This window comes from Danio aesculapii, chromosome 1 (assembly GCF_903798145.1).
Source record: "Danio aesculapii chromosome 1, fDanAes4.1, whole genome shotgun sequence".
Taxonomy (NCBI): Eukaryota; Metazoa; Chordata; class Actinopteri; order Cypriniformes; family Danionidae; genus Danio; species Danio aesculapii.
This window is the reverse complement of record NC_079435.1, coordinates 20,081,926-20,109,866: the sequence shown is the minus strand read 5'-3', so window position 1 is coordinate 20,109,866 and position 27,941 is coordinate 20,081,926. Positions and strand designations below refer to the sequence as shown.

Genomic DNA, 27,941 nt, shown 5'->3' with positions numbered 1-27,941 from the left:
GGTTAGAAAGTGTTTCAGTCTTGGTTAGAAAGGGTATCACTCATGGTAAGTGCACATGGCGTGACAGAAGTAGGTAAGTCTTTTACCCAAAGAGACCATATTAAATCTTTATTGCATTAGGAGGACCCTTGCTTGTAGAAAGCAGTATGATGTGATATGCTCATGTCAGAGATAAACTAATTTATATAGATTTTTACATGACAATATAATTAATTGCCAAATTGTGCTATATGTAATAAATCAAATTGAAGTGTCGAGAATAACAGTACTTGAAATACCCTTTGTTTTGACTTTGAAATGTTAAATTCTGTGACAAACAATTAGTAAGGTAAAAATTAAAGCTCAGACATTTAAATGAGAAGGGGGAAATATTAAAGGTGTTTATTATATAGCTATTTTTGTCAGACACACAGTACTTAATTAATGCTTTAATATGAATATAGCGTGTGCTTCTTCAAAGATGTTACAAAAAGATTTCCTTAAAAACATTAAGGGAAGCTAATAAATACACAATATTCATTAAAAAATTGATGATTGATGTTTGTTCAAAAAACTACTTATTCAAAATAAGCTGAAATAACAAAATTCTTGGTCTTCTTGCGGGACAACTTAATTGTTTTTTGTTCAAGCCACTTCAATTTGTGAAAACTAATAAGTAACTTAATTCATTAATTTTGTCCCAACACAAATTGATTGTGTGAAGCACAGCATTTCTAGTATTTAATTTTTTTGGCTCAATTGAATAAAGAATGGAATAAAATTTGAGAGTGGAGTTACAATTAATAGCAAAAACAACAATCAATAAACGGAATTTACACTCACCGGCCACTTTGTCCAACTGCTCGTTAATGCAAATTTCTAATCAGGCAATCACTTTGCAGCAGCTCAATGCATTTAGTCATGTAGACATGGTCAAGGCGATCTGCTGCAGTTCAAACTGAACATCAGAATGGGGGAGAAAGGTGATTTAAGTGACTGAATGTGGCATGGTTGTTGGTGCCAGATGGTATTTCAGAAACTGCTGATATACTGGGATTTTCATGCACAACCATCTTTAGAGTTTACAGAGAATGCTCTGACAAAGAGAAAATATCCAGTGAGCGGATATCGAGAATCCTTGTGGATGCCAGAGGTCAGAGGAGAATGACCAGACTGGTTTGAGCTTATAGAAAGGCAATAGTAACTCATATAACCACTTGTTACAACCGAGATATACAGAAGAGCATCTCTGAATGCACTTCACGTCCAACCTTGAGGCGGATGAGCTACAGCAGCAGAAGACCACACCTGGTGCCACTCCTGTCAGCTAAGAACAGGAAACTGAGGCTACAATTCACACAGGCTCACCAAAATTGGACAATAGAAGATTGGAAAAACGTTGTCTGGTCTGATGAGTCTCGATTTCTGCTGCAACATTCAGATGGTAGGGTCAGAATTTGGCATCAACAACATGAAAGCATGGATCCATACTGCCTTGTATTAATAATTCAGGGTAGTGGTGTAATGGTGTTGGGGATATTTTCTTGGCACACTTTGGGCCCATTAGTACCAATTGAGCATCATGTCAACACCACAGCCTACCTGAGTATTGTTTCTGACCATGTCCATCCCTTTATGACCACAGTGTACCCATCTTCTGATGGCTACTATCAACAGGATAACGCGACATGAATCTTCTCAGATTGATTTCATTGAACATGACAATGAGTTCAGTGTACTCAAATGGCCTCCACAGTCACCAGATCTCAATCCAATAGAGCACCTTTGGGACGTGGTGGAACAGGAGATTTTCTTCATGGATGTGCAGCCAACAAATCTGCAGCAACTGCGTGATGCTGTCATGTCAATATGAACCAAAATCTCTGAGGAATATTTCCAGTACCTTGTTGAATCAATGCCACGAAGGATTAAGGCAGTTCTGAAGGCAAAAGGGGGTCCAACCCGGAACTAGTAACGTGTACCTTAAAAAAGTGGCCGGTGAGCGTATTTTACATAGTGAAAATTGGAACTCAAAGATGTTAATTTGCAATCCTGGGTTCACACCAAATGCAAGTTTAAGTCTATTATGTAGTATATTACATACAAATCAATAAAAATGTGTGAGGAGAGGTGAATTTACACCAAGTAATGTAAATGGCATGCAAAATGGGAGTTTGGGAAATTTATGCAAGACAAAAAACCTCCTGTGAGCAGTCTAGCGCAAGTGATTTGATGCTTTGCATCTGGTGTGTATCCAGTATAACACAATGTGATTTTTATTCCATTTTGATTATTTATGCCTGAAAGGTGCAGTAGGTGATCTGCCACAAAGCTAGCCGGTTAGCATTAATCTCTGAAACACGGTCCCTCCCCTGCCATCAAAAGCCACGCCTCCTGAAACACAAGCACGTGCACTTTAAAGATGACAGCAGGACCCTCTCTCATGTGTTGAGCTAAAGCGACTTGTGCTTGGCCGTGCAGGAATTACACTTATTACTAAGCCATATATAGGGCCAGACAAAATCTGCGTTTTCTGCTATTTCTGCAGAGAATTTTGGTAAAAATCTGTGGATTTCTGCAGAATTATTTTGGGAGTATCATAACTAATACCTTAATATGTGGAATAAAAAATATTATATTTTTCACTTTTATTTAATGTTTAAAATGCAAATATAATTAGATTCACTTTATTTGGTAAACAAAGCAAGTCTCTCATATAATAAAACTACTAAAAGACAGAAAATATTACTGTACAAACTGCACTGTACATAAATCAGATGAACATTTTCATATTAGTCAATAATATTACTGTAATTAATTTAAAAAGTGAATAAATATAGATTTACAAACGTTTACTCAAGTAAATAAACATAATCATAATTCCGTGTAGGCCTAGCGTATATGCTATTTCAGACCGAATATTCAGAGTAGCGGTAAACAATATAGGGGGCGCATAACAGGTCGTCATTGTTAAAAAATGAATCAATGTGATGTGAATATAAAACCAAATTCACCTCAGTAAAGCAGGCTAGGCGGAATAGCACCATTTACTTCTGTTTTGTTGTTAAACTAAATAAAAATGTACATTATCGATGCTGTAAAACAGGGATCACCAATCTCGTTCCTGGAGGGTTTAGCTCCAACTTACCTCAACACACCTGCCTGGGTGTTTCAAGTATACCTTGATTAACTTGTTCAAGTGTGTTTGATTAGGGTTGGAGCTTAAATCTGCAGGAAACCAATATTTATCTAGGATTTTAAAAAGTTGTGATTCAGCATGATTTTACCGCTTACTCTCTCTCTCTCTCTCTCTCTCTCTCTCTCTCTCTCTCTCTCTCTCTCTCTCTCTTTCTCTCATAAACGTGCAGCGCATGTACGTACAAATGGCGGATCTGCGCAAACGGGTGCGCAGTATTTCAAATCCGCATTTGCTGACAGACAGTTTGAGCTACTTATCGGAATTATGGGAGATGTCGGCCCGACACTATTTAATTGGATGAACATTTTTAAGTCTTATGCTTTACCCAGAATATAAAAATACATATAAATACACTCAGATCAATAACTTTAATCATTACTATTGGAGAGTGAAGAGACTTTCAACCAGCAAAAAAACATGTTTCTAAAAGACAATCACCTACTGCACCTTTAAGGTTATCTCTAGAATATGTTCAATGGCAAAATTAGCATTTCGAAGGTAAACTTTCAAAATTTACAGTCACTAATTTCTACCAAAAGATATCAATGATTTTGATGACATCACTCTGCACTTCAGATTCTTGTCAATTTGCTTCAGGGGGTCTTGAAGTGAAGTCTCATCTCTATAAAGCATTTAAAACAGGCCCTGTAGAATTCCAAGACTCCAGGTATTCAATTATTGAGGTTATTTAAACTCTTTAACTTTAACTTGTTGAAAATGAAGCATGCCAGCTGTTCTGAGGCCTGAAAGAGATCTGTTAACGCCTGGAGCTGGAAACAGCAGGCTCTCTCCTGCCAAACGCTTCTGTCTATTGCTGAAATTTAAACATGGAAATTTCTCCACTAAAGATAATATATTCTGCTGCTGGCTTGCAAGAGCACTGCAAAATCAGTTTGTTTTTTCCAAAAAAGAACAGAACATTGTCGATTCTCTTGGAAACTCCAACAAGAAACTTGCAGAGGTGGTTAGACTGTTCACCTTTCTATCTGTCAGTCAACTTAAATGATTTATTGACATTCCAGCAGATGAAAGAAAAGATTCAGGTGTGTGAAGTAATGACTTTGCTGCTCTTCCTAAGAGAAACTGACAATTTTTTTTTTCTTTTCCTCATTTTTTTGGTCAGTAGATATATAAAATGCCACACATTCCCCAAGTCTTGATGCTATTGTAAGACTGTAAGAAGCAATTAGCTATTTTACTTTAAAAAAGTGAATAAACTCTTTGTAACTTTAACTGTTAAGTTGACTCAACTTAATTTTTAGAATTATGCATAGTTCATTTATGTAATACTTTTCAAGAGTTCACACTTAGATAATGCTCGACTATGATAGCAGGTTTGGCATGCTGTCCCGGGAAAGAACCCTGAGATCAGGAGTTTCTCGAGTGCCCCCCCCCATGCTATGTATGTGTTAAGTGCTTGTGACTGTATTACGATTCACTTATGTACATGTTTTTAGACTGTGGGAGGAAACCGGAGGACCCGGAGAAAACCCACACAAACACAGGGAGAACATACAAACTCCACGCAGGGAGTGCCGACTGGCTCAATTAGAACTTGAACCTGTGGCCTTCTTACTGCGAGGCAGCAGTGCTAACCACTGAGCCACCGTGTTGCCCGATCATGAAAGAGGAGGAGGGAGAAGGGAAGGATGGGGGGGGGTTTCCAAAAACGAAGATAAGGAATGAAGTTTAGGCAGGATATTTATAGTAGTTTTAGAATGATCTGATAGGCTAGCTAATGATTAGCAATGAGGATCAGCTGTAGTCAATCATATCACGTGCTCCTCTCGAAATTAGTTTGTGAAACTTCACTTAGGGCAAAAGGTTTACTCCTTTTTAGGGTAATGTCAACTAATCACTTTAAAAGCAACAAGTTTACTCACTTTGTTGAAGGTAAAGTCAACTAATCACTTTTTTACAGTGCATATAGTATTCTGCTTAGTGCATTTGCACAGATAATCAAGATGTTTCGCATGTGTTGGATTAATATATTATGATAGTGCCTTGTATATGTTTGTGTCAGTGGAATGAAATAGTTTGACAACTTCTTTACCTTAATTAGAAGTTTTATCTGCTGTGTGTTGATGAAAATGGCATTCAGATTGCTATGAACTATTTATCAAGAATTATGATCGACTTTCTTTTTTTACAGACAGCGATATTTTTGTCCTTGTATATACTTGTCTGTATGTGTGCTTGTCAACTATAAAACACATAGTTACAAGATGTCAAATTCCATCCTATCAAGGCTATTAAAAAGAATGTGAATTTTGCTACTGTTTATTACATTAGATAAAAAGACATGGCAGAATAGGAAGGCTATTGATAATCTGGTGTACTACACTGTTGACCCCGCAGTTGTCATTACTAAAGATATTAAGTAAATATAACTTGACATTACTTAAAATACCAGGTTTTGGCGTCAAAACTTAAACAGGTGTGTTTAACTTGCTCATTAGGCAGTAAAAATACTTTTAATTAATATTTTAAGTTCTCTGACCGTAACCTTTTAATTTCTTTAAACGATTCACCATGTCTCTGTTTAAAATGATTGGTTGTGCTTAAAATTCTGCCTGGACAACTGTGCTGATTGGTCGATATATGTTATATGACACAAGGTGGTCATTTTGCTTGTGATGCTGAATTTTGCTGAAGCACATCAGGACCTGAACTCATCTGACGAAAGAGAAAACTTTTATTTTAAGTTATCTGTACTTAAACATTTAAGTTAATTCAATGAAGAGACTATATTTGGTCGACTCAATTAACTCTTCCAGTTCTCGATTTCCCATTACTCAAACGAACTGAGGGAATTACTTTCCTCAAATCGTTTGAGCAGTCTCAACTTATTAGGGTTTACAGTGTACCATTGTTTAAGATTAATTGTGCAAACAGAACTATACACACCTTTTCAAATTTACATTAACGTGCTTAACAAGGCATTGTTTAATCATCATTTACTAACACAAAAGTGCTTTTTTTTATAAAATTTTTCTTCAGTTGTACACAAAACAGGATATTATAAAAAATGTTGGAAGAAAGGCATCTGTAGGAACGGAAATCAAAATACTATGGCAGGCAGTGGCTGTTTTTTCCCCCAACATCTTTCAGTATATCTTCCTTTGTGTTTACCAGAAGACAGAAACTCATACATGGATCAAGTGGGAGTTGAGTAGCCCCTCACAGAGTCTGTGCCCACAGAAATCCGCAGATTTCTGCAGAATTTTAGCCCATCATTGAGTTTATTTATTGACTTGTGTAAATTTATATTTATTCAGTTTATAATTAATTTCACTAATATTATTGTGATATAATAATAGTAATATTAACATGTTCATATGGTTTATTTACAGTACAGTTTTTAAAAGCAATCTTATAGTCGATATATTATATGAGAGACTTGCTTTGTTTACCAAATAAGTGGATCTAATTGGAATATAAACATTAAATAAAAGTTAAAAAGTTTTTAGTTATGATACTCCCAAAATCATTGCGAATAAATTCACAGATTTTTTTTTACAAAATTCTCTGCAGAAATAGCAGAAAATGTCCACAGATTTTGTCTGGCCCTTGAGATGAGTAAATGTTTACAGAATATTTATTATTTGGGTGAACTATTCATTTCATGGAAAACAAAAACCTTTAAGTTTTTAATTGTTGCTGTATCCATAAAATTGTCATCCATTTTGATGTTCTAATGGCCACCCTGTTTGCGATTAAGCTGTTTATACTTAAGATTTGGTTAATGAGTTTACAACACTAAATCCTATAATGACTTGTTAAGCATAATTAAGTTAAGAATGCATGTAAACATTCTGTTCGTTGGTATGAGCATCATTTTTTCTTTCTCTGTCTTTAATGTCATATTGTTTTGAATACAAACTGGTTTAAAATATGAACTAAAACATCAGTTTGGGGCTGTTTTTATTTAATTTGATTAATAGAAGTCCTTGAACAAATTCAAATCACTAGCTTTCACATCAGAGCAAAAAACAAAAAACGAAACGACTGCTCTTTTGTTACAGTGTTAGGCCTTAGGAGCTCAGTTCTTCAATTTGTAAGATGTTGCTGATTCTGGGACTCTGGAGTATTTACCGATTGTGAGAGATAAAACGTTATCTGCGAGCAAGCACATCGATACAAATCCTCCTTCTCTGGAGTGTTACATCCAAGCCGTTAAAGACTTTAAAAGTTTCCTTTTCTCAGTCTTGTAGGACAACATGGGTAGAATATAAATCATCTTCACTGATCTCTCGCAATTCATCACAACAATACTGGGACACTTCAGGTGTGGATATAATCTGTTTAAAGTGTTCGCTGACTTTGTAGTCATCTGCAGTCAGCTTTAAAAAAATGTGCTCTGCATCTCACCCCAAGCTACGCTATGTAAAGTGTCTTTTAAGTATATTTAACACCAGATCTACTAGAATTGTTTAACTGGGCTTACTGGAACAGTAATCAGTCATTCTGATCATTCATATTGGACAGTGCCGTCATTTTTATCATGTCGTTTACATTTTGCTTTGAATGTCTGTGTTAATTTTTTATTTATTTCTTGTCGTATTTAATGATGGAAGAGCTAATTGACGACCCCCAGAAGGTCGATGCTTGCCTTGCTTTGTGTCCAAACAATATGAAGTGAAACAGAATGTTTTTGCTGACAAAACATGTATATTTTGAAATGATTCCTTCTTATTTTTCTTGTTTTTTTTGTTTTGTTTTTGTTTTCAAAAATGTAAATTTTACGTTTAAATTTAAATTCACGTTTAAGTTTAAATTTTACAATGCTCTGGAGTTATTGGAAACAATGTGGGATGTAGATACTGTACCACTGGAATCAGAATCCATGCAGATCAGTTACATTTGGATAGGTAATAATAAGCAAAAATTAGCAAAAATGTATTAGTTCTTAGACGTCGATTTTCTTTTTGAAGTTAATTGAAGATACAAATTTTAATATCTTTGTAAAATAAAAACAAATCTTACGATATACAGTTATTAATAGTAGTTATTATATTGCAAAACTTTTATACTTTGTAGTCTAAAAAATGGTTGGTTGTTTCAAGCCCAATTTGGGTCAGTTATGGACAATTCCTGCTGTGTTACATTTTTAATATAAAACAATAAAAAAAATTGTCCCACTTTATACACTGTAAAAAAAATCCGTAAAATTTACGGTAAAAAAAATGGCAGCTGTGGTTGCCAGTATTTTACTGTTAAAAATACAGTACAAACAGTAAAAGTAATTTTTTCATTTTTACAGTAAACTACCGTATTTCATTAATTTATAGAGGTAATATGTCTGTCTTTTGTATTACCAACATCTACACATCTTTTGTTACACAGATAGTCACGTTAACACAGCCATATGCAGGTCGTGATGTGAAAGTTACGTAATGATCCAATGCTCATCAAAAACAACTTTTCCCACAAGCAGAAAAGTGTATCAGTGTATAGAAGGTGCTTAGTGTCATTCACACAGCTACTAAACACCAGTATGGTAACACGCACAACATTAAAGTCATGAAATAAACATTGTTTATCAACATTAGATGTAACATAAATCTCTAATGTACATAACTGGTGGGAAAATGACTAAAAAGATCCATAGTAATGTCAACAATAAGTGAAATAAGTGATGTGTATTGTAGGGACTTCTGGGAAAGTCAATTTACGGTTATTCGGCGTATATATTAAGGAAACATACTGTTAACCAGGTTACGGATTTTTACCATAGCATTTTTACAGTTTTTTTACCGTTGAAATCACTGCCATTTTTTACAGTGTATGAAGTGGCCTTAACTACTGTACTGCTTACATCAAATAATAAGTACAGTGTACATATTGTGTTTATTTTTTATTGCATAACACTTATGGTGCTATTGAGGTGGGATATGGATAATGGACAATGACAACGGAGCTTTATTGATAACAGTAGTCAGGCAGGCAATGGGCAACGAGAACAAACAGAAGCATGAGGATAATCCAGAAGTGTAGTCAGGTCACAGGCAAATGGTCAATACAGGTGGCAGACAACATAAACAAAGGAACAAGGTAAGGGTCAAACATGGATAGACTAGACACAAGAAATGCTTAGAAATGTTACAGGGTTTAAACAACGAGACTCCGCAATGTCTCTGTGTTTGTGTGTGCATTGTTTTTATAGTCCACGAAATCAGCCCTTGAGCAGCTCCCAGCTGTTTGTGATCAATGGAAAACCAGAACAGGTGTGTGTGAGGTGCATGACAGGATTTGTAGTCCATGTGGTGATAGGATTGTAGTCTGAGGGAAATGATTCCTAGTGATCTACAAGCCTGGATTGCTTGTACAACAGTGGAACAGTGTAATTGTAAACCTAATTACAGATAATGTTTAACTATACAGTTTAAAACATGTTTGCAAATAATAATTGAAGTGTACCAAATAATTAATTTAAATGTAAGTACATAGTAATTAAGGCCACTCAATGTAAATTAGGACCAAACATTTAATGCATTGGTTGGGTTGGTTCATATTTGACCCAAATTTGAGTCCATTTACCTTGTGTTCTTTGAAACATCATATAAATATCATAGTAAATACATTCAAAGCAATTGTATATAGTGTATGAAAATACAGTACAGTCTCTGCAACCACAGAGCCCTTTGTAAGAAAAATAAAGGTCTTAGTATAACTAAATAAAGTATTCAGCACAGTATAATTGGAATATGAAACTTGGATGTACTCCTACACTTGCTCTTTAATTATTTAAATATAAAGAAATAAAAATAAACACAAGTGTTGTTGAACTGTTATGTTTATAGACTCCCACAAAACCACTTCTGCCTCACTTCATTGCCAAGAAGACCAATCTGAAACCCCCTTGACCTTCAGAGAGTTATAAGATCTGTGCTTTTGTGTGTGTGTGTGTTACACTGTGTGGGTTGGTCTGACCCCAAGTTTTAGGTACGTTCAGTGCCATGTTGTGGCGGAAAGTCAGCAGTTCATGTTTTTGGTTGCTTCATTGCATCCGCTTTATTAGCATTTACCAAAACATGTCAGAAATTTCAGATCTACAATGCCTGTATATATATATATATATATATATATATATATATATATATATATATATATATATATATATATATATATATATATATATATATACACACACACAGTTTATATGTACACACGGAATTATTAGCCCCCTGTTTATTTTTTCCCCCAATTTTGAGGATTGGTAGCCTGTCTGCTTTTGTGAACTTACACTAACCATAACCTTAAATCCAACCCTTACCCCAACCTAACAGTCTACTTATAATCTAATGAGAATTAGTTTGCATGTTCATGCAATTTAACTTAACCTCAACAAACTGAAGTGTGACCTAATATTTCACTAAAAATTTTTGAAGACACTTCTATACAGCTTAAAGTGACATTTAAAGGCTTAACTAGGTTATTTAGGTTAACTAGGCAGATTAGGGTAATTAAGCAAGTTACTGTATAATGATGGTTTGTTCTGTAGACTATCGAAAAAAAATATAGCTGAAATTAAATTGTGTATGTGTGTGTGTGTGTGTGTGTATACATACACACATATATATGTATATATGTATATATAGGGATTCTGTTTTGAAAAAAATATTTTATATATAACATGCTCGTTTTTACACCATGATAAGATTAGTTTCGGTTTTGGCACTGGTTCTGACTAATTTTATGTAAAATAAATAAATCAGATTCTATATATTGCATTCTATAGGTTTTTCTGAAATCTGTTAGGGTGTATTGATTATGCTGGGTACGCTAACTCGCACTAACTCACACTAACTCTGGGTACACTAATATAATATGATCTTGTGTGACTATAAAACAGATGCATAAACACTAATTTTTGCTTTTTGTCAAAATGTCATGTTTTTTCACACTAATTTATTTCTGTCTACTATGAAAGAAAGATTGAAAATATTACAGTAGTCCTTTGGCCCGTGTATAAAAATGATATTGTGTGGGAGAGATAATATTGGGGAGATTATGTTCCCCAAAGTGCGCTTGTGAACTGAAATACAGTATTTGCCATAAGGAGATGAAAATCAAGCCATTCTTATTTCTCACTGGCCATCTGGACAAAAAAAAAGAAAGACTCACGGTTGCTATGGTGACAGAATACTTTGACAAGCAGCTCTGCTTTTGATAGATCCCGATATACACATACTGTATGGCTGATCAAGTCTTTCTGCACATACTAAAATGTATAAGCCAGACAAAAAGCAGATCTGTACATCACTACAGTTTCATAGGTGCAGGGCTTCAGTTCATGATCTTGGAAGTATTCCGTTTTAGCGTTTGGCGCAGTGCCGAAATCTCAGAATCCACCTATAGTGAATTGGCAAGATTTGGACTCGTACCTTTTGTGGCCATTTCATTTACATGTTCATTTTTTCCTGAAATTAAGAGAGTTCCGCTGAGGACTCTGGGCCTCTTTTATAAACAAAGACCGAGTAAATAGGGTCGCTCTCACAGGAAGACTAATGGAAAATGGCAGAAAAACAGCTGCTTCCACTCATTAAAAACCATCCTGTGCTGCTTTGCTAGATGATGCTTGTAGCTGTGCTCGTGTTAATAGAGGCTGGAAGTTCTGAACTAGTTATTTTTCTTACAGTTTCTTTTTTTAGTCAAAAGAAGAAATCACCTTACTCTCATCTTTTGCCTGTACATGGTAGAAATGTATTTGGTATGTAAGCTTAATTGTTCCAATGATGTCTAGGTAATGGTTTGTACTGTAAAGGTGCTTTTTGCTATGTTTATTAAGTTTAATATATGTGATAGTCAACATTCCATTCATTATATTTGTTGAGAATTTTAGTTGTTAAATTGGCATTTCATTAAACTTTCTTGCAATGTTTAGATTTATTATTTTATATGTGAATTTTAAATGGTTTATACTTACATCTCACATTTATACATTTAGCAGACACATTTTTTCTAGAGATGCTTAGAAATTAGTATAAAAGAAGCACTTCAAATCACTAGAGAGCACAAATATGTGGACTGAAAATGTTTTAAGGTCAGTGGTTGCAAACCTAGTTTATATGGGCTGAATTTAAACAAACAATATTAAGTTGAACATTACAAAATTGTATTTGTTTGTTGAAATTCATCCCATATTATTGTTTGCAACCACTGACCTTAAAAACTGTAGTAAATCCAATGAATCATTTTTTGTGTAGATGCTGTGACAGGTCTAAATTAGTTTAGCAGATTTTTCTTCTCTCTATTACATAAAGTTGAAGTCAGAATTATTATATTTTTCTTTTTTAAATATTTCCCAAATGATGTTTAACAGAGCAAGGAAATTTTCACAGTATGTCTGATAATATTTTTTTCTTCTGGAGAAAGTCTTATTTGTTTTATTTCGGCTAAAATAAAAGCAGTTTTAAATTTTTTATGAACCATTTTAAGGTCAAATTTATTAGCCCCTTTAAGCTATATATTTTTTTCGATAGTCTACAGAACAAACCATTGTTATACAATAACTTGCCTAATTCCCCTAACCTGCCTTGTTAACCTAATTAACCTAGTTAAGTCTTTAAATGTCACTTTAAGCTGTATAGAAGTGTCTTGAAAAATATTTAGTCAAATATTATTTACTGTCATCATGACAAAGATAAAATAAATTATTAGAAATGAGTTCTTAAATTTATTATGTTTATGAAATGTGTTGAAAAAATCTCTCCGTTTAACAGAAATTGAGGAAAAAAATAAATTAACAGGAGGGCTAATAATTCAGGGGGGCTGAAAATTCTGACTTCAACTGTACATGCACATGGACATGCAGACACACACTGGTCTGGCCCACTCTCCTGTGTGAAGCACACTCAAAATAGCACAATATTTTCTAGAAAAATGGAGTGTTTATAAGAAAGCGTCTGTTGCATATGGCTTATCATTATGTATTTAGCATATTATATGTTCAACATCCAATCACAGTAACTGGTTTTAACAAAATGAACTCGACAACAGGCCCTATCCTACACCCGGGGCAATAAGGTGCAAGGCGTGTATGGTGCAATTTGTTGCTATTTTCAGATCAGCACAACAGTAAATTTCACGTTTTGCACCATGTTGTTTTTATGAGAAATTATGAGAAAATTAAGGCCCTTTAAAAGTCTTAATCGCGTTTTTACGAGGTCTCAAATTTTGTTCAAGCATTGTCCAAAGTGTCTGACTCCAAAAAAGCAAAAAATTTATTTATTTTCCTCCTTGTATGTACAACGGGGTGCTCGACCCATGCGATTGGTTCTGGCTGGGGCGCGTCCGACCTAATTTGCGACAAATGCGGGAAGGTGATGTGACGCTCTCCACATGTCAAAATGGGAAAATGTAAGTTTGTGTACTCCTGGTTGGACAAAGACGAGTTTAAACAGTGGCTGAAGCCTGTCGCTGAAAACAAACACAAAATTTATTCTTGCAAGCTTTGTTTCTTCTGAACTTATCTGAGTTATGTTGCATGGTTGTGCTCCATTGATTTAACTACAACTGTTTATTAACAACTTTTTATTAAGTAAAAGGTTTGATACTGATTAGAACTTAATGTGACGATGAGGTCTTAAAATATTCTGAGAAGGTCTTTAAAAAGTGTTAAAAAGGTATTGAAATTACATTTAGGATTCCTGCATATACCTTGAAATAGCAAATCTATTTGTGCCACTTTGTGGACTCTTGGGTGTGCTAGTCTATAAATATAAAGGAGGTGTGTTAAGGTGCATTGTTAGAGCGTTGCTATTTTGAAGAACTGAAAGAGACCATGTCACTGACCATCTAAAAGCAGGCCAAAAAGTCCAGCCCAGAGTACGTTAGTTATGCGCCTATGCGGGTCCAAACACTTACATGTTGCTTAATACACACAGGATGTACACAAATATCTTTACATATGAAAAAATGGATTAAAGGATTAAAATGTTGCAAAAGTTATTATTTTTGACATGTATATAAAAACCACTGCCTCCATGACTCACCTCGGGGGGGGCTTCAGGTTATTCATGACAATTTGCTTTGTATAATGCTATTACTATTTATCAGTATTATTTATTAAATGCATATTTATATTTGTTTAAATAAAAACAAGTTTAGATTTGTCCACCTGTCGGTTTTTTGGAGACATCTGCATCACCATATGGGCATAACAATAGGACGTGTTTTTGAAAATAAATCGGTTTTTTGACCATACTTCGTTATAATTGTTCATTTATTCGTTTACTGGAAATTAGAACTGAATTTAGAAATAGTTTTGAAACAAATCTTTGTGCTTAACCAACTAAATTAAATATGTAGATTAATGGATGTCTTCAGTGTAGTGCGTACAACACCATTTTCTTACTCCATGAAAGTAAAGGAGTAAAGTAAAGAGTAAAAGTAAAGTAGAGAGAAAGTAAAGAGGCTGATTGGATGAGGCTAGTTCTTTATCCTCATGCTGCAGATGGTCTGTTTAACTGTTTCCTCGCTAGTGAAGCATTTAGTTTTTAAACTCACAAAGTCTGCCATGTAAATAGTAAATGGGCCATGACGCAACGCAACTGACTCTTAAAGGGAATAGGAGATGAGAATCTGATTTGTCTACTGAACATTATGCTCAAAACACACCCATAACTCATTAAGAGAATAAGCACAACCGTGTTAGACCATGCGCCAGCGCACAGACTGTATTTTTCCATCCTTAAAATAGCAAAATGGGATTCGGACATGCCTTTAATGCTTTTGCGTCCTGCACTTTAGACTTTGCGCCTGGATCGTTAAAATAGAGCCCAATGACTCCTGCAGTTGTAGTCGTTACTGGTAATGAATTTAACTTCTTTTTGTCAAAGACTTTAGTAAGTTAGGTTTAGTAAGTTAGGTTTTTGTTAGTTATTTGTGCAGTTTTGAATATAGAGATTCTGGAATACTTCTTAAGATGTGGACAGGAGCACCCTGCATGGTGTCCTTGCCGTATATCAGTGAAACATGAAAACTTTTCAATGTCCCTGAAATATGACAAAAAATGGATGATCTTATAAGTGGTGAGGAAAGGGTTACTAAAAATCTTAATTGTGCTATGCAGTGAACTGGTCTGGTTTGGTTTTTTGTGTGTAGTATAGAAGTATAGCAACATAGTACATTACTGCCTCGTGGAGACATTTTTGGTGCCCATGGGGAAAACAAAACAGACACATTTTTTTTAAATGTAAAATTAAGATGGTTTGCTGTGAGGGTTTGTTTGGAGGATAGAATATACATTTTGTACAGTATAAAAATTATTAAGTTTAAAGAAATAAATCTCCACTCTACACTGTGCCTATAAGCCCCTTAGCTCTTCTAAATTCACTCTAAATAACAGCTTATTCGCACTTATTGCTCTATCATGAATTAAATGCATTTATATGCAAAGCACATTATCTGAAAGCAAGTCCTAATGCTGCCTCGCAGTTTTGGAAAAAAATTAGGGTGAGCGCATCTGAGTTTGCATACAAGATATTGATGAAGTACAGCAATTTGAGGTATTTTACTACAATATAATGTAACTTGTACACTTTTGATGATATATATATTTTAGAACTTTTGTCAAAAACTTTTGTGGGGCAAATAGACAATATCCATCCAATTTTCCGCCAATGTGACCGTGTGAGAAAGAGAAAGTTGTTTGCCCAGCAGCATCTATGATTTTCTGTCCTTGGCATGTAGGTGTGGAAGAAATAATGGAATTGTGTTGGTTGATTCACAGTAGCTGCCCGTACAGTATTTGAGATCTGGAAGAGAAAGAGAGTGAAAAGAGAGGAGAAAAAAGTGTAACCGGGAAATGTTATACTGACCTGAAGCCAGGGGAGGTAATGCTTTTCACCGCAAGTTCTCGCAGAAGTTCTTTTGATCTCTCCGTCGCCCTCCTCCCCATGGTGACCTTGCTGAGACACTTTTAGCAACTCGACGGCTTTGATAATAGTTGTGCATTATGTACAAAAAGCCAAAGCTGTAATAAAAATCATCCATCAGATTCATAATGCAGCGCTGACATGCAATTATACCAAATTACAAAGATTTTAGTCCAGCTATCATTAGCATTTTTACTGCTGTCATAATTAGCTGCTTTTACATGTTCTTTGTGAGCAGCCAGAATTAGGTCATTTATTCTGAAGTCATAATATTTAAATTACTCCTTTTAGGGCAATTAATAAGAATAACATTGATGTTTTCTCTGTATTATGCTGCTCATTACAACGTGTTCAACCCCAGGATATGCTGGGTATTAAATGCGTTCTTTCATCATTTGCTCTTAAAGGGGGTTGTTTATCCAAAAATGAAAATTTTCACTGTTTACTCTTTAAACCTTTATCAGTTTCTTTACCCTGTTGAACACCAAAGAAGATATTGTGAAGAAAACTGAGAACAAAAACTTCCTAGGAAGAACAAATAGCTTTCTTCATAATATCTTTTTTTGTTCAACAGAAAAAAGAAACTCAAACAGGTTCGGAACCTGACAGAATTTTCGGGCTGATTATACCCCTGTCTACATTTCTGCAGAGCGCGAATTATGTATTCAATGGTAATTATCGCTGCATTTCGACTTTAAAATGAACGCTATGGGGTGGTATGACGCCGCCGATGGCTTCTGTTCCTTTTTGCGCTACCAGCTGACTGCTTACCTCAGCGTGGATGGCTTTTCTGGTGTTACCAGTTTGCCCAATAACTTGCTGTGTACACCAGCTTGGGACATGAAGCAGAGATGACTGTGATGATGAGGTTTGAGTCTGGCGAAATAAGGTACAAGACGTGTATGGAGCAATTTGTTGATTTTTAGACCAGAGCAACCCTAATTTTTACGTTTTGAGCCAAGTTGTTTCAATAGCAAAACCATTTGTGCCACTTTGTGAACTCATGGGTGTTTCGCTCTAAAAAGGAGACGAGTTAAGGCACATTGTTGACACGTTGCTATTTTGAGGAAGTAAAATAGGCTGCATCATTGACCAACTAAAAGCTGGTCTAAAATCCAGCGCAGAGCACATTAGTTATGCGCCTATGTGCATAATACATACAGAATGTACGGCAATATGCAAAAATATCTTTACATCTGAGAAAAACAAAGGAATAAAATGTTACAAATATTATTATTTTCTACATAAATATAAAAACCACTGCCTCTATTCTTCACCTCTGGGCTTTTTTCAGTTTATTCATGACAATTTGCATTTGTATAATGTTATTATTATTATAATTATTTATTATATGCATATTTATATTTGTTTGAATAAAAACAAGCCTAGATTTGTCCACCTGTCGGGTTTCGGATCATATATGGCATATAGGACGTGTGTTTGGATTATTGTTGTTCATTTATTCGTTTGCTGAAAATTAGAACTGAATTTAGAAATAGTTTTGAAACAAATCTTTGTGCTTAACAAAAAAAAATTAAATATGTAGACTAATGTATGTCTTGAGTTGAGTCATACAACACCATTTACTTATCCACGAAAGTAAAGGAGTAAAGAGTAAAAGTAAAGTAAAGAGAAAGTAAAGAGGTCGAATGGAGGAAGATCGTTCTTTATCCTTGTGCTGCAGATGGTCTGTTTAACTGTTTTCTGGCTAACTGTTTTCTGGCATTGAGTTTTCAACTCACAAAGTCCGCCATATAAATACCAAATGCGTCATGGTGTGATGCAACTGACTCTTAAAGGGAATGGGAGATTGGTTTAATGCACATTATGCTCAAGACACACCCATAACTCATTAAGAGAATAAGCACGACCCTGTTAGACCATGCGCCGGAGCGCAGACCGTATTTTTTTGTCCTTAAAATAAGTGGATTCGGACATGCTCTTAACGTCCTTTTGCGCCATTCACTTTAGACATTGAGATCATCAGAAAGCACACACAGCGGCCTCTAATGGATTTGCAAAACAAAAACTGCGAGCATACGTACCTCCGATTATGTATTTCATTGTACCCAGTAATCTAGACTTGGGTACGAATCCTTAATGAGCCTGGGTTGAAATTTTTCTTTTTGTATAAACTGTTCCTTTAACTTTAACTCAAAATAATCACCGAATAATCTTATGACTGCTTACATTACCTTATAAAGCTTTATAAAGTAAAAACATTATAAATTGTAACAAACGCCTTGTGTAAACTAAAGCACTGCTAAATCTGGAAGCTTTGAGGTATTTTAGTCACAAGATAAACACTATCAGTTATACTCAATGTATTTATATTATAATCAGAAGGCAGCACCTAATAAGGCCTTTGAATGATTTAAACCTGAAATATAATGCACCCTGGGTCTAAAGACAGGACGGGGGAACAAACAAGTTGTAAATATTCACATGCATTTCGAAAGCAAAAAACGACAACTTCTGGATGACCCAAATCTGTCAGATCACAGAGGTTCTCAACTTCTGTTTTAATTACACCTACAGGAATTAAGCAGAGCGTAGAGAGGGAGAGAGAGAGAGAGGGAGAGGGAGGGAATATATATACAAAAAACACTCTGCTTTTGGTTTAAAAAAAGTAGGGAGCAGAGCACAGCTGGAAACCTTATAATAGTCAGAATTATTCAAGATTGCCAAATAGCTCTGCAATGTTTGTTTATACAAATATTTATTTAGTATTTTAGCACTGTGGGATAGATTTAATGTTTTAATAGATACTTACAAGGTTTATAATGTTATAGAAATTGAGCTGCTTTTACAGATTAGCTTTTAGTTTTTTTAAATACAACTATAGTCTGTAGTAAGGACATTTCAAATAACTCTATTTAAGATGTGTAGTAATGATACATAAATAGTAGTAATGATACTATTTAAAATGTTATTAAAACTTCCTACATGAGATTTACATCCATTCAAGGTCTTATAATATACACTACAGCCTCATACATTTATTTAATCTTGTAGAAAAATGGTGAAGAGACGCTTGAAAATTCTTTAGAACTTTCTTAAATGTATTTGTTGTATGTTTCATAAAGTCTGAATGTTTGAATGTTTAAGATATTTGCCAGTGCATCTGTGTATTATGATACAACCGAAATGTCCTTCTAAGTGCAGTGAGAGTGAAATGCATCACATTCAGATTCCTTTTTACATTCAGCTTTTGATATAAAGGTTAAGATATGTTTTAAGATAAAGAGATATGTTAAGATATGTTTTTTACCACTATAAATCAGCAAATTATAGAATAAATGTAAAGATAAAAAGGGAAATGTGGCTTTTTTCCCTTATAATTTAGACTTCTGTTCCTCGCAATTTTGAGTTTACATTTTTGTTATAACAGTGTAATAAAAAAACAAACCTTTTTAAGAAGCTTTGAGTACAAACACCTACACTACCTGACCAAAGTCTTGTCGCCTATCCAAGTTTTATAGGAACAACAAGTAATAACTTGACTTCTAGTTGATCATTTGGTATCAGAAGTGGCTTATATGAAAAACAAAGGCCTTTAGATTACGCTTATTTTATTAAATAAAATATGATCATGCTTTGATTTTTAATTAATTAATTAGGACAGCAAGGTCTGAATTTGCTTAGACAAAAGTCTTGTCACTTAACAGAAATAATGTACAGTATAGAATCTAAAGTCATGGTGCAGTGGAAAAAAGAATTTATTTTGTGTATGACTCTTATGAGCTTGGAGGACTGCATCCATACATCTTTGCAATGACTCAAATAACTATGGATTCATCTTTAATGCCTCCTCCTCCATCTAACCCCGGATATGCTTAATAGTGTTCATGTCTGGTAACTGGGCTGGGCATTCCTGGAGCATCTTGACCTGAAGCACCTTCTTTGCTTTCAGGAACTTTGATGTGGAGGCTGAAGTATGAGAAGGAGCGCTATCCTGCTGAACAATTTGCGGCTTCTGTGGTTTGTAATGTAATTGGCAGCACAAATGTCTTAATACCTCAGGCTGTTGATGTTACCATCCACTCTGCAGATCTCTCGCATGCCTCCATACTGAATGTAACCCTAAACCATGATTTTTCCTTCACCAAACTTGACTGATTTCTGTGAGAATCTTGGGTTCATGCGGGTTCCAATAGGTCTTCTGCAGTATTTGTGATGTTTGGTATGCAGTTCAACAGACGATTCATCGAAAAAAAAAAAATCTTCTGACACTTTTCCAAATGATCAACTAGAAGTCAAGTTATTATTTGTTGCTCTTACAACTGGATCGACGACAAGACTTTTGTCAGGTAGTGTACATTGTCAAAATGATTCCTGTCCACAAAGATCACTGATAATTCTGTGTTGTTCATGTCAGGCCAGTAGCTGTCAAAGTCACTTTGTAAAGATATATTGCACATAAGTCTGTATGGTAGTCAAGTACTCGCAAATGACAACAAAACTTTTGTAATTTAAAATAAATAAATAAAACCCACACACCTTTTAGAAAGTTTGGATTTTTAGACCAAAATGCTTGTCATGTAAAAGAAAGGTAAACACACACACTGTCATGGTCACACAATGACGACAAGGAAGATTCTCTTTTCATCAATTTATTAAAACAAGCAGTGGATTTATAAACAGGAGAAGCAGGTATATGAAAGTCTTGCAGATGGGCAGATGGAATGTTGTTTACAATGTAAACAAAGGAGCTTCAGTCAAACATAGAGTATAAAGTCAATTCCCTTAATGATAGCTTGTTCATCCACAGGTTTGGGAGAAACGTCCACAGGAGAAACATTCACTGGAGAGTAAAAACATCCACTGAAGAAAGGCGAGTCAGGAAGAAGGTAATGTTAACCATCTGACGTTGATTCCAGCCACTGACTGACTGTAATTGAGTAGGTTTTATGGGGAGTCTTGATTATGGGTGCAGGTGTGCCATATTAGAATTCAGGTGATGGTGCTTGAGCATGATGAGAGGTGGTAGGAAATGGGGAGCGATGATTGGTGCTGAAGGAATGTGATTGTGAAAGGGAATGACAAATGGAGCAGCAGGAATGACACACAGCAGCTGAATTGTGGGGACATTACATAGGTTTCCATTGTTTTTATACTGTGCAAGCTTTATTTTTCTATTGGCCTAATCCCACCCTCCCCCTAAACCCAACCATCACAGAAAACTGAACAGTTTTACTTTCTAAAAAACTCATTCTGCATGATTTATAAGCTTTTGGAGAAATGAGGACATCAGCAATGTCCTCATATTTCACCACTTTCTTGTAATACTTGTGTTATAAGTCATTATACAGATTTGTGTCCTGATATGTCACAAAAACACGTACACACAAACTAGGACAGCTATCTTTTCAAGGACTTCCCATAGTTGTAATTTTTTTTATGCGGTATAAACTGTATATTCTATCACCCTATGGCTTAACCCAACCCCTTACATTAAACAATCTGCATTTTTACATTTTCAAAATGCTTCATTCTGTATTTATGACCCATGTTTTTGTGGGGACCAAACATTTCCCCACAAGGTCAGATTTTACTCTTATTGCTATTCTTGTGAGGACAGATGGTCCCCACAACATCAGCAATACAAAGTACGTGCACGCACACACACACACACACACGCACACACGCACACACACACACACAAATCAACTATAGATGAAAATTATGTACAGCATATCAGGAAAACCGTCTTTTATCTTTCAATTGTGAGTTTGTATCTGTTTCCTGTCTGTTTTCACATTCTTTTAATTGAGACCTATATTCGATTTCTGTGTTTACACTTGCCATACAATTTACGACGTCACGCATACATCAAGGCGGGTTATAGCATCTGTGCCACACTAACCACGATGGAAGAAATTGTCTTGCTTTTAGCTCTGTAATATATGTGAAGTTCGACCAACTTTAAAATGAATTTGAGACGGAGGCAGAGGAAAAGGGCAAAGGGTCGTCATCACATCTTGCACCTATGTTTTATATATGGTGTCCTCCACCATTCAGAGGAATTTGTGAGTACGAGAGAGATCTCAGGTCTGGTGGGAGCAAATTGTCACTACTGACCACTTTCCTCCTCCATGTTTCCTCTGTTGTTGTTTATCGCGTCGGCGTCTCCACACACGCTCTTCCCTCTACATCATTAAACTGCGGAGAAGTACCACATTGTCGCAAGTTTGATGACGTACAAAACGGAGTGCCTCAATAAATCAGATCTGCCTGTTTACATGATAGTCGCATTGTGACACATCTGATTGAGATCTGATTTATTTCCACATATGAAGGGGGCCTAAAACCGATCTCTGAATATCCAAATGCGTGTGTTTTTTTGCGTGTTTACACGGTCATAGAACAGATCCGATCTGTGTTACATATGAGCAAATAATCGGAATTGGGTCACATTTAACTGGCAGTGTAAACAGGGCCTTAGTGTTTGATGGTCAATGTTGATTTGGTGGATAACTAATGAAGACAATAGTTTGCAAATTTGTTGCAAACATATGGTCGTTTCGTGCTGTGAGGCTGGAATTACAGATAAAACATATACACAAAGGTGTTGCCACTCACTCGAGAAAATGTCAAAGTAAAGCTGTACGGGTTGTTCACATATCGTATGAGAAGCATTTCTCACAAAACAGATGCTTTATACACATAAATACTTGTGTATAAATGTTCATTACTAACCTTTTCATGAACATGATTTGATTATAACTGCAGATCAAGGATCAAAGTGCGAAATAGCCTACTGTAACGTCTGCAATTACAGAAAATAAATAAATGAATGCAACATATATGAACACATACAGACCCTTACAGTCTATGATACTTTACCAATTACAGAAAAACTACACACAGCATAGATTTAGTCCTTATTTGGGTTCAAAAACAACACAAAATATAGCCCACAGTCAGTGCAAACCTCTCATCTGTATCTTTAATCTTCACCAGCACATGTAACATCCTGTTAGAAAGTAATTCCGTCATTCCCAGTTTATAATAGTCCAGAAGGTGATAATAATCGTTAAACATGGCAGTTTGTTCATGTTTTGGGTTGTTAAAAGAATCATTTGCGCCTTTGTTTTTTCCAGCTTCTTCTTTGTTTTTCCGCACGTCAGTCATGCGTTTGTTCGTTTCTGACAGGATCGGATGTCAGAAGCACTTCAATAATCACGCACATGTTATTATTATCAGCTCAAGAAGTTCCTTATTTCAAATATAGAACCGCCATTATCGCACATGAGTAAGCGAAACAGCTAGCACTTTAGACCGCCTTGTAAAACACTACAGAGCACATGGCAGATTCTGCTCTTCTTCTTGACTTTGTGGCTGTTCATCAAGACGATGACAAGGTTTCTTTGAGCTTGGGTCGACCATGGCTCGTTATAATATGTATATATTTTTACAGTGTAACGTCTCGGCTGTGTATTTAATACATGGCGGTTCCTTTGATTTCATTCTGGCTTGTTGCATGAGCGAGTGACGTATCTCTGTAAACCAATAGCGTTCAGCTGTGTGTCTGGATCCGCCTTTTGGTACCCTTTTGTTGCAAAGGGTACCCAAAAAGTGGTTTGGTATGGTCTGCTTTTAGGTACCTTTTGACAGTGGAAACGGCCATAAAACTGTACCGTACCACTCAGTGGAAACGGCTTATTAGAAAACATTGGGCCTCCTCTTCACTTTCGCCAACCACACCCACACACCCCCACCCCTCGGTCTCCAGTTTTGCTGATCGCATCGCAATAATTAACATATCATAATAACAATTTCAGTTAAGAATTGGTTCTTTCTTTTAGGAGACAAAAGCTCCATTTATCAAGCAATTTTGTCTTTTTTTTTGGTCAATTTTGGCAACTTTGCATACTTACAGCAGCAGCTATATTATATTTCACTCAACAATAAAAGCCTCAAACGTATTGCATAAGCATGTGGTTAGGGAAGATAATCCTTAACAGGAGTTTCTTAATTAACTTTCTCTTTTATAACAATAATTTCTTAACATTTTTGGGTTTAAATTCATCTGCCGTTGAACATTGGCAGAGTAAACATTAAATAACCAGCATATTGATCTGCACTTAAGTAAATAAATAACTAAACAGCTAGTGTTCCAGTAAAATCCCACATTCAAGCTGTTTTTGCCAGGCTATCCAGATTTTTCGAGCAACGCATGAAATCATCAGTAATTCAGTCGTGATTCGCAGACAGGATAAGCTAGCGGAGTCCAGAGGGACATTTTAGCATGTCACAGTCAGTGTTGAAGTGGGTGAAATTGAATCAGCTTTCTGCTAGGCTGATGGCAGGTGGCCCCTGCGTGCCATCCTGATTCCCTTATTTCCCGTCTCTGCTTCCCGAGAGGCATTAAGCCTTCGGGCTCAGGGGAAAAAGAAGAAAATCTGAGATGGAGCCTTTCTTCAAAGCGGCTGGCACAAACCACTGCCAGGAACGACTCACAAAGTACAAGGGCACAGCAGCAAATGAGTGAGGAAACCCTCTAACTTACTCTCAGGACTTCTCTATAATTCATCCTGATGCTTTTTACGGAGCTGTTGACAAAAAGGGTCAGAAACAGTACTGCGGGTGACCATTATGTGGAACACCCATGCACTATATGAAGAGTGGTGGGTTTGGATTGTGTTTTGGCACTGCTATTCCTTCTGCACTTCCAGTGATTGCAAAATCAGAGTAATTTCACTGGCAAGGGTCTTGACTCTTGACTTGATGTTATTTATCAACATGTTTGCGAGAGAGAGAGAATATGTACGTACTTACTGTCCAAAGCTGAGAGTTCATTACAGAATATAAATGTTCACTGTCAGTTAAAAGAATTAGAATGAATCAATATTTACATAGATAGCCTGGGATGGCAATATTGCAACGTCTGCTTAAGTCGATAGGATAAACTCTTTATTGACCCTGTAGAAATACCTGTACACTCACCAGCCATTTTATTAGGTACACCTGCTTATTTGCTTATTTGTGCAAATATCTATACACAACATCTTACCTAGTGCATTTAGACATGATCAAGATGATCTGTTAGAGTACAAATCAAGCATAAACCCTCTACTGCACGCATTATGATAGATCTATATAAAATATTTGGCTGGTTTTCTTTTCATTGAATGGCTTAACTTAAAAGGCTGTAAAAGGAAATTTGGGGAAAATTTTCTTCAAGGTACTTTATGATATGTTGCCATATGGTTGTAGTTTGAAATGATTGAATTGGTTTTGCAGTAAGCTTATAAGCTTTAACAAAGAATTTATAAATGACACCTTACACATGCTTTCCAACATCTCATATCTAACAGCTTTCATTTATTCCTGTCTTTTTTTGCTGAATATTATTGAAAACAAACATAATATTGTATAAATATTTTCTCCAGTAAATATTATAACAAGCGAATAACAAGTCTAGTATATCCAGATGCATCAGAATAATGTACCCAATGTTTATATATAATACTATATACTATACCACGTCTGTCTTACGTGCTTCTGAGCTAACTTACCTGAACTGTCTGCATCACTGCTATTATCAAATGTCCAATCTGCATCATTCTCATGGTCACTAAAACCCATCTCATCCTCACTTTCATCTGCAGGAAGAGCCAGTTCTGTCCTTTTCTTCTTTCACTTACTATAGAACTTGGTGGTCCTCACTAATACACTGTTTCCTGTATTTATATCTAATCAAAAGTATTCCTGTTAAAATTTTATCCAGAATGCAAATGCCATCAACATATGACTAATCAACATTATATTACAAGCGTTCATGTTGTTATTGTTACAACTTAAAAGATCACAGCTGACCTTGCTAGCTAGCTAACCTATTGCAATATTGCACATTCCACTATTGCACAGTGTTGCCATTTGGCAACACATACATGATGATTGATTGATTGATTGATTTACAAAAAACTAATTTGATCAAAAAAATTGTTGTGAATATGTCATCATAACTTACTGGAGGTGATGTCTCAGATTTTTTTGTGGATCTGACACAATTTGATCCTTTTTTTAATTGACGTTTAGCATTCAGTTTAGTGTTTTTTTTCATTCAGCAACTACTCACAATAAACGCCAGTCTGTCAGAAATCGTGCCAAAGAAAAACACTGCATGTCATGTGACTTAACCAAAGCACATCATTGGCAAAACTGAGGTCTTTTCTTTCTAACAAAAGATTAGAACGTTGGTCTTAAAGAAACGAACATAAACTTATAATAGTTAAATTTCTTCGTGAGATCAGGCTGGTGTTACACTAGCTATGTTTTCATCCAAAAATTTGTAAAACTGGATTATCGCATAAAAGATGTGCGAATAAAGCAGCGTTTCCATTCAATGAGTCAAAGCAACAAAATTATCACTTCCTGATAATCTGGCACCGAATATCAACAGAAAAAAACGGAATTTGCTGCGGCAGGAGAAGCTGCATAAATCTTTTCCTTTCTCAGAAGGCAATCCTGACACGCAGTGAACATGCTGTGGCGTATGAAGGCATGAGACGCGGAGCACAGACACTCTTGATTCTGGAGGTCATCAATTATATAATAACACTAATATTGAGAGGGTTAAGGTGTTTTAGAATGACCAAAACAATATTTCAGATGTTTTACAGTGTGCTCAGCCTGCTGGTTTGTCCATTCACACACATTTTTATCACATGATCTCTCATAACAAAATCACATGACCTTTTTTAATGCACATACTGGAATTTGTTCGGTAAAAGTGTTTCCATCGTAGTTTATGCGCCTCTTTTTATACCGAATAAAAAGTTTATCCTACTCAGTTATGCGCATAGGTTTTTATGCGCACTTTCAAAATTGATGCTCATTTTTGCGTTTCCATCATCTGTCCTTTTATGTGCATATCCAAAAGGTTTGTGTAGGTTTATACAGCACGAATACAACCAGCCTCTGAGCGAGCTGAGAGAGGATCATGTGAGCTCTACTGGTGCTTCTATTGGCTGTTGCTCAAGAAAGTTGGTCCTCATTTGCATAAAGTTAAAGGTTTCTCAACTTTGTTGCATCGCTCGACATACAGTACACACCTGGGGTGCGTTTCCCAAACAACGACGTAACTCGCGGCTGAACTATCATAGTACAATGCATCGGTTGGAAAAAGAACTATGTAGGGACGAGTGTTTCCCAAAACCCGTAGTTTCTCTGTCGCAGATCCGTCGTTTGAGCCACGTTAGTTATAACATAAAAACGCACATAATGATGCTCTAAATGGGGTGGAGGAACTACTTCTTTAGAGAAAAACCCCATAATTTATTTGTGCAGATTATATTGTTTTACACAAACACGCATTTATAATAAAATCCGTTTTAGCAAAAAAAGTTTTGCTAAAACATGCAGTCGCTTTCCATATTAATTGAAATATATGTAAATGGCAGATATAAGACCTATGATTCCTTTACAAATATTATTGAGAACATTACATAATTTATTCAAAATTAACATAAAATCACTTACAAAAGCTAACATGTAGTTTAATCTCATATATAAATAATTTAAATCAATAAATATTGAGGCTATTTATTAAGAATTGAAATGTAATATGTATTTATTAGGAAATGAAAAAAATCATACTTTAATAATAATATTAATAATATTAATGATGATGACGATTATTATTATTATTAATATTATTATTTAGTAGAATATTGTTTATTTATTCATTTTTATTTTTTGAAAAGTCTACTTTTACATTTTGACACATGCAAACCACTGCAGAAATGTTCTAACCAACAGGCCCATGTCATATACAGTGCAGATACTAAATAAATAACCTACCATAAATTAAAAGCATGAACATATGCTATGTTTTTTGTTTTCACAAGCTTTGGAGACGTAACATAAATTAGCTT

The 27,941-nt window shown here is 35.4% G+C and overlaps 1 long non-coding RNA gene across 1 annotated transcript in view; it reads left to right on the top strand.

Annotated features, from left to right (window-relative positions):
- The window catches only part of LOC130239869 (uncharacterized), a 55,164-nt gene extending 34,262 nt beyond the window's left edge, over positions 1–20,902 (top strand). Inside the window, exon 3 of the long non-coding RNA XR_008838721.1 lies at positions 20,831–20,902. This is a non-coding gene — a long non-coding RNA (uncharacterized LOC130239869). The remainder of the gene's footprint in view (positions 1–20,830) is intronic.
- The last annotated feature ends 7,039 nt before the right edge of the window (positions 20,903–27,941 follow it).